Source organism: Thermobia domestica, chromosome 12, assembly GCF_964235325.1.
Source record: "Thermobia domestica chromosome 12, izTheDome1.hap1.1, whole genome shotgun sequence".
Taxonomy (NCBI): Eukaryota; Metazoa; Arthropoda; class Insecta; order Zygentoma; family Lepismatidae; genus Thermobia; species Thermobia domestica.
Genome location: NC_137465.1, coordinates 188,123,390 through 188,139,550, shown reverse-complemented (window position 1 = coordinate 188,139,550; position 16,161 = coordinate 188,123,390). Strand labels below are relative to the sequence as shown.

At 34.7% G+C, this 16,161-nt stretch overlaps 1 long non-coding RNA gene across 1 annotated transcript in view; it reads right to left on the bottom strand.

Annotated features, from left to right (window-relative positions):
* Positions 1 to 1,495: 1,495 nt before the first annotated feature.
* Positions 1,496 to 16,161, bottom strand: part of LOC145665835 (uncharacterized) — a 134,177-nt gene continuing 119,511 nt past the window's right edge. The window contains exons 2-4 of the long non-coding RNA XR_014127665.1: positions 12,969 to 13,109; positions 12,332 to 12,490; positions 1,496 to 1,693 (exon numbers count right to left, since the gene is read on the bottom strand). This is a non-coding gene — a long non-coding RNA (uncharacterized LOC145665835). The remainder of the gene's footprint in view (positions 1,694 to 12,331; positions 12,491 to 12,968; positions 13,110 to 16,161) is intronic.

The following is a 16,161-nucleotide window of genomic DNA, read 5'->3' as shown; positions in this document are numbered from 1 at the left end:
ATTTTCGGAAATTTCATTTTTCGTTTTTTCGTTTTTCGCTTTTTCGAAAAAATTTCCGTTTTTCGTTTTTCCGAAAAATATTTCGTTTTTCGTTTTCCGAAAAAATTTCTTTTTTCGTTTTTCGAAAAAATTTTTGTTTTTCGTTTTTCGAAAAATTTTTCGTTTTTCGTTTTCGAAAAAGCCATTTTTCGAAAAAAGTATTATTCGAAAAAAATGTGGTTATCCCTACTTTAAATGTGTAACTGAAAGATTATTGTTTAAGAAAGTAATGAAAATTGGGGAGTTAGTGGGGGTGAGGCTGAGTAGTAAGTGTAAAAAAAAAAAAATGAGAAATACCATTTTTTTGTATTTTTTTGCTCTGAAGATAGTTTGTGTAGAAACACTTCAAGAGTAAATAGATATCTCTTTATGTAACTCAAACTACCATAAACGACTAGGCAAAAGAACAACTAGATCACTTGTCATTGTAGCTTTATTGAAATATGTATTCTAGGGGGAAGGGGGAAAGCGATCATTTACTGGCCACAAAATTATTCTATCCGTGCCAAGAGTGGGCACTTCAGATACTAACAGATAAGATATACTCTAAGGACATAAAAAGTATATTCTAAAAATAAGCATGAGCTCCTTCATGGCTAAGCGGGTAGCGTGGGAGACCCGGGTTCGACTCCCGGCGGGAGCTCATGTGGTTCGGATTCCACTATAATCAGTAGGTCTCGTCTCATATAGCCTCACTGCTGAAAGGGACGTTAAACTCAAAATCAACTCAACTCTAACAATAAACGGCAAATATCTCAATCTACTTGGCGCTAATCCTGATAATATCATAAACAGTTACGCCAGTAGATGTCATTATCTGCACTTTTTCTTGTCTATCTGACGCTAATAAATGCTACTATGTGTGCAATCTGGCATTAAATTTGCAGGCAATTTGCCGGTTTAAAACTATTTTAATTGCAGCTTAAAAAAACTGTTTTCTCTGAAAATTTAATTGTCAAAATAGAACAAGTAATCGTATTTAAATTTGAGCATTTATATTTGTTTAACCGCCTAATTGCATGTATCTGATATTTGGTGCAGATATGGTTTCGTTACTAAAACCACTCAGATTTTATCCATGGATGCAGGATAAATGCATTATTTCGGCTTGCACCTTTTTTGGTGTACCACTCTTTGGTGATGCAGCGGAGCGAAGAATGGGCGCCGATCTTGGAATGACAAGGACCCCCCGGGCTCCCCGAAAGTTTCCTTGGACACCGCAAAAACTCGATATATTTGCTTGGAAATCTAACAATGAAACGCGCATTCCTGAATGGATTCTTCCCCTTCCCCAAAGTTATACAGAAATCAGCGCCATTGGCCGAAGGACTACCATATTCTTTACAATAAAGTGTAATAAAATAATGTAACAACAAGAAACAAACGAATTAATAATAATATTAATAATCGTTTCTCACCAGGACTAAATATTCTGCAAACCACAAACCACTCTTGCATTGTGTAAATAATTTGCATAAAGAGTTTAATTCTTTGCATCCAATCCCCTGCATTTTTATTTCTTCCCTCGCAAACTTGCTTCGAATTTGTCAACCTCTCACGTCTTCCTTCCAAGTTGTGGGACCCACTCTTTTGTGGACAGCAGTTAAGTCTTGTAAGTATATACCAATGGTTCCCAACCGTTCTGCCGCAAAACCTGCGAAACAGTGCGACAATGAAGGTAAAATAATAATAATAATAATAATAATAATAATAATAATAATAATAATAATAATAATAATAATAATAATAGTAATAATAATAATAACATAGGTCTAATGCAATATACATTTAAAAGAAAGCAACAAGAAAAATATTCCAAAGGTATACAAATGTTTATTCTTTTTTAGAGATATTCAAGAATGGACACCAGTAATTAATTAAAATAATGAGGTTGTCGTTTAGTACACAAAGGCTAGAATTGATGACAAACTGTGCGTGAGGCAGTCTGTCGCAGTGTTGTCAACTTTTAGTGTTTCGGGAGTACACTCAAGAAAGAAAGCCGTGCCCCCCCCCCCCAAAAAAAAGCCTGAGAATCACTGGTATATATACAGCATATACAGTAGGGTGGAGCGAAAAAATTTTTTTTCGAAATGCGAATTTGGATAGGAGGCAAAAGTTGCATCATATCGTAGTACTTTACCATATAAAATTTCAATTCTCTAAAATAATTTTTAGCCGGGGCGCAAGGGGCTTTAAGTTTGAGATTTTGCAAATCAATTTCCGTTTACTATGTAACAATTTAACAAATCTTCGCTGAATGTAGATTTTAATTTGTATTGTGGATAGAGGGCAAAAGATGCATCCTTTGTCAATAGATAACAACATGATTTTTTTTAATTCTCTAAAATTATTTTTAGCCGGGGCGCAATGGTCCTGAAACTTGGGAATAATAAGACGAAAAGTGATCAACTATAAGCATTTTGCGAGTTTGTCATAAAAAAAGCTTTTTGCTATTTAATGTCTTCTTATACCCTACAATGAACTTTTGGCAGTATTGTTAATAGTATAAGAGTTTGGTTGGTGGTGACAGTGACGTAAGTAGGGGGAAAGGGGCTTGTGCCCCGGGCGCCGAATTGGAGAGCGCAAAACAGGGCAAATAATTATTTTCACTATAAAGCAAAGAAAGGAGTTTTAACAAACTAAAAATCATAAAAAAAATTACCTCAGAAACTTAAGAGGGCAACAACCACTCACCACCCTTAGGATCATATCCATAGATCATAAGTTAGCTTCAAAGCTATGTTTTGAGGACGTTATAAAAACCTCTGCATCCAAAAGAGCCCGCAAGGTTAAATTTTAGTTCCAGCTTTTTGTGTTTTCATTTAACTTACAACGATTTAAGAGATTTGTAAAATGTTCGAGTACACTCAAAACAACAGCTTGATTGTTTTTCATAATTAAATATTCTATTCTAAAGCAACAGACTGTTGATTCATTCTACACATATCCACATCCTGATATAATTCCAAAAACATTGCGATTTGCAGTTATTTCGTTAAGACTGTAAGAATGTGCCAAGCATGCTACTCTCAGATTACTTGTTAATCAGTTACAAAGTAGTTTAATGTTTTATCTTGTACTAAAAATTCAATTATGTCATGCAATTTTGAAATCAAGCTTTACCACTTGAAGAAAGAATGGAATTGGAGAACTACTGTCTGATGCCAATATCAGGTATAGTTGGGGAGCCTTTTGGTTTGGTTGGTCGGGAGGTGCTAAGGCGAGTTCTTGCCCCGGGCGATAACTAGCCTAGTTGTGTTGCTGGATGGTGAATAAAAAATGATATTCGGTATTTTTGATATTACTTGGATAAAGAAATTCAAGAAAAGAGAAGGAAGGAAAGCCAAAAAGCGATTTTACGGTGAAGCTTTCAACCAAAGCGTATTATACTCTACTATAGTTACATTATCGAATCTTCAGATTACTTGTCATCTTCGGAAACAAGATAGGAAGGCAATAAAGAACACACTGAAGCTGGAGGAGATCAATTTTAGTTGGAAATATCCTTTGAAGAAGACAAGAGAGCAAGCACAGATTGGATGCACGCAAATGAGAAAATTTATCCCAACATTAGCAAAAGTGAAGGAGAAAACCGGCGTGACTAGAAGAAAAATTGCAACAATTGCTACTGCGGTTTTGGAAGATTTTTAATATGTGAGTCTAGAGCAGTCCCAAAATATACTTGACAGAAGTAAAATTCAAAGAGGTTGTGAAAAATGATATAAGTGTAAGAACTAGAGACTGTTAACAAAGTGAAACCTCGTGCCATCTATTTTGATTGGAAGAAAGACCAAACGCTCACGATGTCCGGAAGTCAGAAATATGAAGATAGAAGAACATTGTTCTATCCGTGTAGAACCGGTAAACAAATTGTCGGTTATGCCGGAAATGCTTTGACGGGATCAGCATCAGCAAAGAATATTGCTAGTTTCATCTGCCGCGAATTACAAGAAAATAATGTGGACCTATCAGATGTGATAGCTAGCGGCTGCGATGGCACTAATATTAATGTTGTGTCAAAAGGAGGAGTGATTACAGTGCTCGAAAACCATTTAGGAAGGTCCTTGCAGTGGTGCACATAGTTATTGCAGTTCATTGAACTACCACTTCGTCATTTACTAAAAGAAATCGATGGTGTAAGTCTGGCCCTTACACTTTCTTTGGCTCTATTGGTAGATCATTTGTGAATTGTGAAACAAATTCAGTACGGCTTCGAAAAGATTTCTTCAGAATCTCCTACACTCCTAAACGTGCCTGATCTCAGTTATGATCAGAGGCACTTGTGTAAAATACTCCAATCTGTAATAAGATGACTGAGATAAAAGCCTAGCAGATTCAAAAACCTGGGAAACTTGGGCATATTTGCTGTTTAACAGTGGGTTGCAGACCTTCTATAGGTGTATATATCAATGACAAATCCTTCAGAGGGGCTCAAAACTCTATCAAAGTTCGTGGTAAAAGTATATGCACCAGTGTGGTTCAACATCAAACTGAAACCTCTCGTCAAATACGGAGCTAAACCTTTGTTCCTGACCATAAAACTTCCGCGATGCTTGCAAGAACTATACAAGACTCCAGTCAATGCTGCTGATAAAATATTTCAATCCAGAAAGCAGTGTAAACCTTCTGAAACCGTTCCTTCGAAGTGCCAGTATTAAACTTCGAGACTAATAATTACACAAAAATGATAAACTGGAATGAGTGTAACATAACAGAACGCTAATAGTGACTTATGAGACATGAAAAATTGCAAGAAATTCGCGCTTCAGAAAATACATGTATTGATATCCCTGAGTTGAAATATCATACGCAAGTAGTGGAAAGATTAGTGGAAATAATTAGTGAAACTTCTTTCAGTATGTGCGGCACGAGAGAGCGATTTCTTTATTCGTTCCAAAATTGACTCGATACTTTTGAGACAAAGTCGCAATATTCTGCAGGAAGACGTGAACGAAACTTATAAAACATTTAATCTAATGTTTGCGGGTGTGTGGGCTTGAACTCGACGGCAGCCACCTCTTAGTGGTGAATTCCTTCTTGATGTAGCCTGTAACACAGAATATGAACTTCGGGAGCTTTAAAAATTCAACTCGTCACGACAACGAATCTTAACACCCTCAAATTACAGTCTACTTCAAGCGAAAAGCTGTCTAATAATTACACAAATACACAACAAACGTGTATTTGTTTACAAAATCTACGAAACTTAAGGCCCCCGGCTAAGAATATTTTAGAGTATTAAAATTTTCCGTGGTAAAGTACTACGATATGATGCAACTTTTGCCCCATATCCAAATTCGAATTTAGATTTTTTTTAAAAAAAATTGGCCTCTTTTCACTTATTTGCATAATCTATCAAACTTAAGGGCCACTGCGCCCCGGCTAAAAATTATTTTAGAGAATTGAAATTTTCCATGGTAAAGTACTATAATATGATGCAACTTTTGCCCCCTATCCAAAATCGAATTTCGAAAAAAAAAATTTTGGGCCTCTTTTCACTCCACCCTAATATACAGTGTAACTCCAATTTAATGAATTGTTATATTCTTTTTTTTTTTTTTTTTTTTTTGCATACAGCATAAGTGTGCATCATCGTAAAAGAAAATTCCACTAAGACGCATTTAACATTTAAAACATTTTGTGTTTATAAGACAGTAGATCTGAATAATTTTTTATTTGGATTTTTTTTAAGAATTGCTCATTGAAAAAAAAACCCAACGACAATTCAAAATTAACTTATTTAAATAAACATTGGAAATATCTGGCTTCAAACTCGTTAAATGGCAGAACCATTGAATCGGTGTAGCGATAATTGCAGTCAACTGAAAATGTTAAAATATTAGTTACTGAGATTCCACAATTTATTATATATAAATTGTTATTGGTATATAGTCACATTAACGTTAGTAATAAACTACCGATTTTTCACAAATTTTGTCAAAGTTTTGTCTCGACTCGATTCTTGAACAACCGTTCCTGTCTCGTCTCGTTTTTTAAATTTAAATACAAAATTTATGCACTGTTTTTTTTTTCTTATCTAGAAGTTACCAGAATACTTTCGCGTCACGGGCAACAGGAAGGGTGGAGATAGAACTATATTTAAACCATATGCAATTTACTATTGGAATATAATGTGTATCTTTAAACATTGATACATGTTTTTAATGGTGTTCTTATAATCACTTAGTCAATTTATAGTTTTTATACTTTGAGTCATACCGTGTAACGTGGGTTCCTGTCACCACGGCATGGCGCGTCCTCAGGTTGCGGATCGAGGAGAAGGCCTCTAGATATAGAGGTTAGCTGCGAATACACTGAATAAGCAGTCGCGGACAGACGACTAGGAGTGGTCCTCCAGCTTGGGGGTTTGGGTAAGGCTAACACCCTCATCCTGTAAAAAAAGGTACTTGTTCAGAAACATTCACAAAAGCCTCGGACAAGGACTGATAACTTGGCACGACATCAGCAAAAGAAAATGGACATGAGATTTGGAACATGGAATATTAGAAGTCTTTATAGGGCAGGCGCGTTAAAATCTGTAACGAGTGAGTTAGAGAAATACAAGAAGGACTTAGTAGGAGTTCAGGAAGTTAGGTGGGAAGGAAATGGAACTGAAAATTCCGGAAATTTTACGTTCTTTTACGGGGAAGGAAATAAAAATCACCAGTTAGGAACAGGGTTTTTCGTTCACAAACGAATATTACCAGCAATTAAACGGGTTGAATTTGTTACTGACAGACTTTCTTTTATTACTCTTAAGGGACGGTGGTGTGATATTATTGTTTTAAATGTACATGCTCCAACTGAAGATAAGGGTGACGATATAAAAGATAGTTTTTACGAAGAAGTGGAACGGATATTTGACCAACTCCCGCGATACCATATGAAGATTCTATTAGGGGATTTCAATGCGAAGGTAGGACGAGAGGGTATTTTCAAACCGATTATAGGGAACGAAAGTTTACATAAGGAAAGTAATGACAACGGTGTTAGACTCGTGAACTTTGCAACATCCAAAAACCTAATCGTGAAGAGTACAAAATTCCCACATCGCGACGTTCATAAATACACTTGGACATCACCAGACGGAAAAACACATAATCAAATTGATCACGTTTTAGTAGATAGAAGAAGACAATCTAGCATAATTGACGTCCGGTCGTTTAGAGGGGCTGATTGTGACACTGATCACTACCTGGTAGCAGCGATAATACGGGAGAGATTATCGTTGAATAAATGTAATACTCAATGTCCGAAAACGGAGAGATTTAATTTAAAGAAATTAGAAGAGAGCCAGGTAAGAGAGGAATACCAGATTGAAGTTTCGAATAAATTCTCGGTTTTAGAAGACTCGGAGTGCACTAGTGTTGAGGATACTTGGATTGAAATTAGAGATAGCATTAAAAGTTCAGCAATAGAAAAATTGGGACACGCGGAAATACGTAGGAACAAACCATGGTTCGACCAAGAATGCATTAAACTAGTAGAGAAGAGAAAACAGGCAAAATTACGGTGGCTACAAAATCCAAATGAAATAACTACACAAAATTTCGCAGATATCAGGCGGGAAACTTCCAAAACTTTTAGAACAAAGAAACGGGATTTTTTGAAAGCTAAAATTAAGGAACTTGAAGATAATAGTAAAAATAAAAATATTCGGGACATGTATAAGGGGATCAGTGAATTTAAGAAAGGCTATCAACCTCGTGCTTATATATTAAAGAAATCTGACGGAACAGTTCTCACTGATACGGATAGCCTCTTAAATAGATGGAAAGATTTCTTTGACGATCTGCTGAACACGCAGCCAAAAACTAATGTGCGTGGAGAAAAGGAGATACACACCGCAGAACCGTATATTCCAGAACCCAATCGAATAGAAGTGGAAGCCGCTATAAAGAAATTAAAGAAACACAAATCTCCGGGTGTAGATGAAATTCCGGCTGAGTTAATTTTAGCTGGAGGCGAAAAATTGTGGAACAAGATACACAAACTCATTATCCTTATCTGGAACAAGGAAGAATTGCCACAAGAGTGGAAAGAGTCAATCATTGTTCCAATTCACAAGAAAGGCGACAAAACTGACTGTAATAATTATCGAGGCATTTCTCTTCTGTCAACATCCTATAAAATCCTTTCAAATATTCTGTTAGCAAGATTGACCCCATACGCAGATGAAATTATTGGAGATTATCAGTGCGGATTTAGACGAAATCGATCAACTATCGACCAAATATTTACCATTCGCCAAATACTCGAAAAGAAGTGGGAATACAATACCCCGGTACATCAACTATTTATTGATTTTAGAAAGGCTTACGACTCGGTTAGGAGAGAAACATTATACAACGTTCTTACAGAGCTTGGAATACCGAGAAAGCTAATTAGATTAATTAAGATATGTTTAAGTGAATCCCAAAGTAAAGTCCGGGTAGGAAAATTTTTGTCCACGAGCTTCCACGTCGAAAATGGCCTGAAACAAGGAGATGCGTTGTCGCCATTATTATTTAACTTTGTGCTGGAATACGCCATAAGGAAAATCAAAGATAGCAACCAGGGTTTAGAGTTGAACGGCATTCACCAGGTTATGGCATATGCTGATGATGTAAATTTAATAGGGGATGATAGGAGAACAGTAGAAATAAATGCAGAGATATTATTAAACGCTTGCAGGGACATGGGTTTAGAAGTAAATGCAGAGAAAACTAAATACATGGAAGTGCGTCGGGACCGTAATACGGCAAATTGTGGAGGCGTTAAAATATTAAATAATACTTTTGATAAAGTGAATACTTTCAAATATTTAGGATCAATATTAACAGACGAAAATCATATTCACGAAGAAATTAAATGTCGACTAAAAGCAGGGAATTCGTGTTACTATTCGGTTCAAAATCTCTTGTCGTCGCGAATTCTGTCGAGGAATTTGAAGCTTAAAATATATAAAACGATAATCATGCCTGTTGTTCTGTATGGTTGCGAAACATGGTCGCTTACTCTGAGGGAAGAACATAGACTGAAAGTATTTGAGAACAGGATCCTGAGAAGAATATTCGGACCCAAGAGGAACGAGAATGGGGAATGGCGGAAGCTTCATAACGAGGAACTACACAGTTTATACGGTTTACCCAACATTGTTAGGGTCGTCAAGTCTAGGAGGCTTAGGTGGGCAGGTCATGTAGCTAGAATGGAAGAAAGTAGAAACGCTCTCAAAGTCTTGACTGGTAGACCCATAGGAAAACGACCATTAGGAAGACCTAGGCGCAGATGGGAGGATAATATTAAGATGGATCTCGCAGAGATAGGAATACAAAGTACAAACTGGATCCAATTAGCTAAGGATAGAAGTCAGTGGAGAGCTTTTGTGAACGCGGCACTGAACCTCCGGTTTCCATAGGCCATAGAGTTAGTTAGTTAGTTTATACTTTGAGTCATATAACCAGGGGCGGCGATTAGGCAGTTGCCCCCACTTTTCTGAAGTGACCCCTAAGAGGCCTCATCCCGGCAAAATTAAAATACCGCTAATTTTACAGTAATTATGTGATATCTTCAAATAGATAAAAGATAATCGAAATGTGAAACAAGACCGCCCTAGACAATATCATTTTACATGAGATACCGTTATCACGACTCACTTGTCTGCTTTCGATTTCGAGCCTTTTTGAAAATCTGCATTTATTTTCGCGTTTGTAAACGGCTGAAAACAGAAAGCCACTAGGTGACTTGTGATAACGGTACCTCAAGCAAAATAATATTGTCTAGGGCGCTCTTGTTCCACATTTCAATTATCTTTTATCTATTTGAAGATATCACATAATTACTGTAAAATTAGCGGCATTTTAATTTCGCCGAGATGAGGCTTCTTAATGTATGTTGTTTCATTTGGAAATGTAAAGTTTTCGTATGTATTACTGGTTTATTGAAAAAAGATGGTGGCATATAATATTTGCCGTTGTGTGAATACGTACTGGTTATTTGTCTTCACGTAGAGTTAAGAGAGATACAGGAATTGCGTTTTAATTGCAAGTCAAAGCAATTAATGTTGTATCTGTGTATTTCTTTAAATGTCATAGCATAATGCTTGTAGTATTTACTGTCTTTCATTTTCTAAGGGTAATAATATACATTTAATGCATGTGTGGAATTAAAAGTACCTGTATAAGTTGTTCATTAATCACTAGTTTCAATATAACTTCTACAAAACAAGCGTCATTATTCATTACTATGATTAATATTATCGTTTCTATTTATTTATTTTGCATATTTGTTATCAAATAATCTGATCACACAATTTTCCAGACAGAATTTTAAGATGTTCATGAGCAAGGAATCAAATCTCTTCTTACACTTACGTTGTTTAAGAGTATAAAGGGCTAGTGTCTACTTGCTTTGCACTTGTCAATTTACTTAATAAACAAGAATTTTAGGAATTATCACCCCCCCCCCAAAAAAAAATACATCAAAAGATACCAATCTTGGCCAATAATTAGATTTTGGATCAAGGGCCACAAAATTTTTGAACGGCCTCTAAATCGAGTTTTAGTATTTTCTAAGGAATAAGCACATCATAATGAGTTGATAGTTTGAGTTTGGCTACGTTATATGTAGTTCTCTAGACATAAGGCGTACAAGAAAATTTTTGGTTAAAATCTATTGGATCTTGGATTAGGGGCCACAAAAGTTTTGAATGGTTCCTAAATCGAGTTTTTTTTTTTTTTTTTTTTTTTTTTTTGTATTTTCTATGGAATAAGCACATCATACTGAGTTAAGTGACACTTTGGGTTTGGTTACACTATATGTAGTTCTCCAAATATAAGGCGTACAAGGAAAATTTTGATTGAAATATATTCGATCTTTTGACCCAAAAAAATATGAACACGGTATTTTAACTGGGAAAGTTAGTATCCTATTAGTTATACGACCTTTCGTAAAACAGTGTTAGGAGCAAGTAGGAAAATATTGATATACCAATTGATAAACTAACATTGATATACAAATATTCAGATCATGTCTTGCCCTCCCCCCTACTTTTAACGTCCAATCGCCGCTAGGGATGCGCACGAGACGAGTCGAGACAGGATTTTCGCGACAAAATTCGAGCCGAGACACGGCTCTTCCAATAGAGAAATATACATTTTTCGAGTCGAGACATCACTTTTACAGCACATTTTCGAGACGAGACAGCCACAAATCTTATCTCGTGCGCATCCCTAATCGCCGCCACTGTATATAACAATAAAACAATATATATTTTGATCAGATTTGGGTCATAGTGCTGCCCTCGGGATTTACGAAATTTCTTATTTCGTCTCTCATCACTTTTTCGAGGCGACAAAAAAAAAAAAAAAAAAAAAACGCCTCGTTACCGACACTATTTGCCAGTCGTTCATTGTAAAATTACTAAACTTGTTTTCAATCCATATTCTTGCTTTGATATTTGTTAACATTCTTGATATTGAGTTTCTGCAAGATAAATATTTATTCTTATGAAGTATCCTGTATAAGGAAAAGAATCAAACCAGAGATATGCCAGCTAGATTTACAGATTACTCTTTTTTAAAAAAGCATTAAACTTATTCTTTAATGATCAGTAACAAGGTTGAAAATACTGTAATTTGCGGTGGTCAGAGAATCAAAAATGGCATTAATTTCTCTTATAAATGCCATTCCTTCTTTCCCAACTTTAAAGAAATAATAATAAAAAAAAGTTTTTGAGAAAGCAAGTACAGAAGAATATACGTAATATTGCGTTTAAGACTGTAATCTTCGATACCTGAAGAGCAACAAAGGGAAAAGATACTAAGAAGTATTAAAAATAAAAAGCTAAGAAACAAATCCACTTTATGTTATGTGTGTGTATACATATACACACAGAAGAACAAAAACATACACGAAATGAAGTTTTGCGGTGGGTTTAGAACTGCAATTACACATTGGCCCGATGTATAATTACGATCTAACTAAAATGTCAATCAATCACTTGTAAAGGATGAAATCACTGTAATCAGCCATACCTACCGTTCTTGTCGGGGAAAAGGGATCCCTAAAGAAGCTTAGAGGTAAAAATGTCAGGTTAGAATTCGGGAGGGGGCCAGGAGAGGGAACTACGTAGGAGAGAGGGTTGACGGCGGAGATACATACACTAGCGCAAAATAAAAAAGGCAGATAGGATGAGTTAGTTTTAGAAATTAAAAAAAATGAAGTATTTTTCTTGCAAGGAAAAATAGAGTTTTTAGTCCTAGAAATGCATGAAACTTTTTTTTTTTTTTTTTTTTTTAATATGTATACACACCGTATATTCAAAGTGAATACGACTTAACTCCCCAGAAGCAATGTAGGTTTTCTTTCTCTGTCTGTTGGAAACTAAAATCACATGATGTTTGGGAGAGAAAAAGTAGTATTCCATTATATGTATAAAGCAGGTATCGGTATCCCAAAGGCTTGAGGCAATCTGTCCAAAAAAAAAAAAAAAAAACCAGTTAATAATTATGTTAATTAATTATATGCAAATGGTAGATAATGGACAGGAAAAACACAATGTTATGAAAAGGGTGAAACGTAATTTTCTGACCATTTCGTTTTCTAATTTATTTTTAGCTTTTTTTTTAAACCACTACTTTCTTTTTTACGTGTTTCTTTATTATAACATTCCAACACGATTTACTATATATATATATATATATATATATATATATATATATATATATATATATATATATATATATATATATATATATATATATATATGTGTGTGTACATGTATGTACGTACGAATGAGGCTAAACAAAGAGACACCAGAACCCATACAAAGATTTTGTAAAAAAAAAAGAAAAAAAGAAAAGAAAAAAGAAAAGAAAAAAGAAAACAAAAAATGTATATTAAAAAACTTAAATAAAGTTTTAGAGAAAAGTGAAGAAAATGTAACTTACACGCTATATGGCGGATTAGAAATCATGTTTTGAAGGTGTTTTCATCATCTTCTTATTTTTGTTTATATATTTTCTGGTAGAGAGGTGAGGGTTGACGGAGGAAAGAGAAGAAGAGACCAGAAAAGTACTGGAGGAGACGAACTAAAAAAAAAAAAAAATACATTTAGTTAATACATTAATGTTTTATTTCCAGCACGCTATTTAGTGCAGATAATGACATGTGATTATACGGTTTAAGGAAATGTTAGGTGAAAACTCAAAAAAAGAAAGAAAAAATCATTCCTTATAAAAAATAAAAATAAATAAATCTGATTTCCTGTCGTACGGAAAACATTATTTTTATTTATTTATTTTAGTATATATTTACATATATTTTGTGATTCATTTATACCATGTTAACTCATACTCCAACATCTTCGTTCATTGCCTTGAAAACTAGTTACCATACATTAAACACGAAAGCGTTGGTTAATTATGTAAAATCATCAGCAAAAAAATAGTTGTTCATATTCTAAATCAGACGTACACAGAAAAATTTTTGTTGGGAGAAATCCAAGCTTTGGGGGGAAGGGTTCTAATGCTGCAATCCACTAAGTCTATAGTGTTATTCGATAAGGGTGCCGGTTTTGTTACATCAAACTATGAATTTTATTTACTTTTTTTTTTTCAAAACACACTGACAAAATTCATAAACATGTTCATCATACATTCCGATTTCAGGTATGGTGAATGACGTTGGGCATATGATTTCCTCTACTGCGTTGGCATGCAATAACTCTGTTCTTGAAATTCGCTATGACTGCCTGATAAGTTTCCATCTGAATTTCGCCGACGACTTGTCGAATTTCCTCCGTTAAAGTTGGTGTAAAGGGACAATCTTTGCCGGTAGATGTCACTACAGTCTTCGTATCTCTCTTATGTAATTTTTACCTTTCACGAAAATTCACGATTCCGTTTACAAATTTCAATTGACTTCAAATTTTTAGAGAAGGAACTTCATAACCTACCGTACGTAACAATCCATGCCGATTTTTTATTTGGACATTTCTTCATTTTTGAAACAGTTATATTGTTAAAGGTTTGGATATCCATTTCAACAATAAGACCATTTCAACAATGAAGAAAATTCTAAATAAAAAATCGGCACTGATTGTTGCCTTCGATAGGTTATGAAGTTCCTTCTCTAAAGATTTAAATTCTCCAGGTTGAAATTTGTAAAAGAAATCGTGAATTTTCGTGAAAGGTAAAAAATGCATGAGAGAGATACGAAGATTGTAGTGACATCTATCGGTAAAACTTGTCCCTTTAAACTAACCTTAATTCACGGATGAAACAGGGTTTATTGGCATACACCAATCATTTAAGAGTACCCCAAAGAAAAAAGTCACAAGGAGTTAAGTCGCATGACCTCGAGAGCCATTGCTGGTATGATTCATAGAATTAAAAAAATCTATAAATTGATAAAGTGATACTACGAACATAATGAAGAGTATTTCTCAACATTTATAGATATGCAGAATGGATGATATAAGAACAGAAGATCATACGTGAAGACGAAGAGGTTAGCGGAGGACCGTGGAGCATGGAAGCTTCTCAGCTGCTGCAAGTGACCTGCCAATAAGGGCAGAATGCCTATGATGATGATAGATATGCATGCGATTACACAATTTACTTCAATAATAAATATAGTGTAAATGTTGTATCACACCTTTCGTGGAAATCGCATGACGTGACAACCTCAGGATGAAAATAAGAAAAGAAAATCAAGGCATAAATTTTGAATATAATTTTACAAAACGAGATAAGTAAAGTTTTTCGGGAATCGAGTTGAGTTGATTTTGAGACGCCCCTTTCAGCAGCGAGGTTATATGAGACGGGACCTACTGATGAACATGAAATCCGAGCCACATGAGCTCCAGCTGGGAATCAAACCCGGATCTCCCAAGACAAAGGCGCGTACACTAACCGCTTAGCCATAGAGGAGCTTTCATTTTTCGGGAATCGAGACGAAACTCTACAAATATTTCGGGTCGAGACGAGGAAGTCTTATTTCCCGTCTCGCATCGTCTCCTGTAGCCTAGCCGGCATATCTGTAGGACGTAAAACTTGAAGACTTTATTTTTCATTTCATAAACTAGGGATGCAAATAACCACTCGCTCGGGGCGAGTGGTTCATCGGTGCGGGCGAATATTTAATATAGTACCGAAGATAACTAAATTATTTGTATTGTGGGATGTGGGCTAGAAGCTTTTTTTTTTCTTGGGCTAGTAAAAATTTTGTTGCTTATTTGCATCCCTGTCATAAACTAATAAAATTACATGGAGTTACTATTAATTCTTCTATGACTAAAGGGAAATAATATTTAAAATCATATATATTTTATACAATATAGTGCATCACACTAAAACATATCTGTGTCTTAAATAATTATGTTAATATGCTTTGTTTGCACATACATGTATCAAAGCATACTGATATAATTAAATAGAAAAAAATCAGACAGGAAGAAACAAGGTGGGTGTTTTTATTATTTTTTTTCAAGTTAGCCTATATATATAATGAAGGAGTGTATGGACAAACCAAACAGGTAAAAAGGAATTCGAAATATTGATGCAAAAATTTACGACATATAGACTTATACATTATATATATATATATATATATATATATATATATATATATATATATATATATATATATATATATATATATATATATATATATATATATATATATATATTTTCCTTTGAAAAAAAAAGAAAAAATCGAGAAGGCATTTAAAAGGACGGAATGCTCCGTCCCTTATTTAACGCCGAATGCTGTCATCCGTGGAATTGGATGCATATAGCATGCCTGTTCGTTAGCTGTTGCTATGATTTTTACAACACATATTCATGACGCATTTATCTCGAAAGAAAAATAAAAAAAAAAAAAAACGTATCGAATTAAAAACTCTGAAAATGAGGCTACATACGCATTCAGGAGTATACATTTATAGGTTCTCGACTTGTCCTAATTCATAAAACCGTGCTCTGTGTTTTTAACATGTCACATACCTGCAAACCATACATTATTGAGCTCATGTCTTATAAAATTTTAATTACTGCTTATTTTATTGTGTTCCAATTTTTGTAGTCCAGTAATAAAATAGGAAATCAAATTTAGCCTATCACTTCTTATAAGAGACGGTAT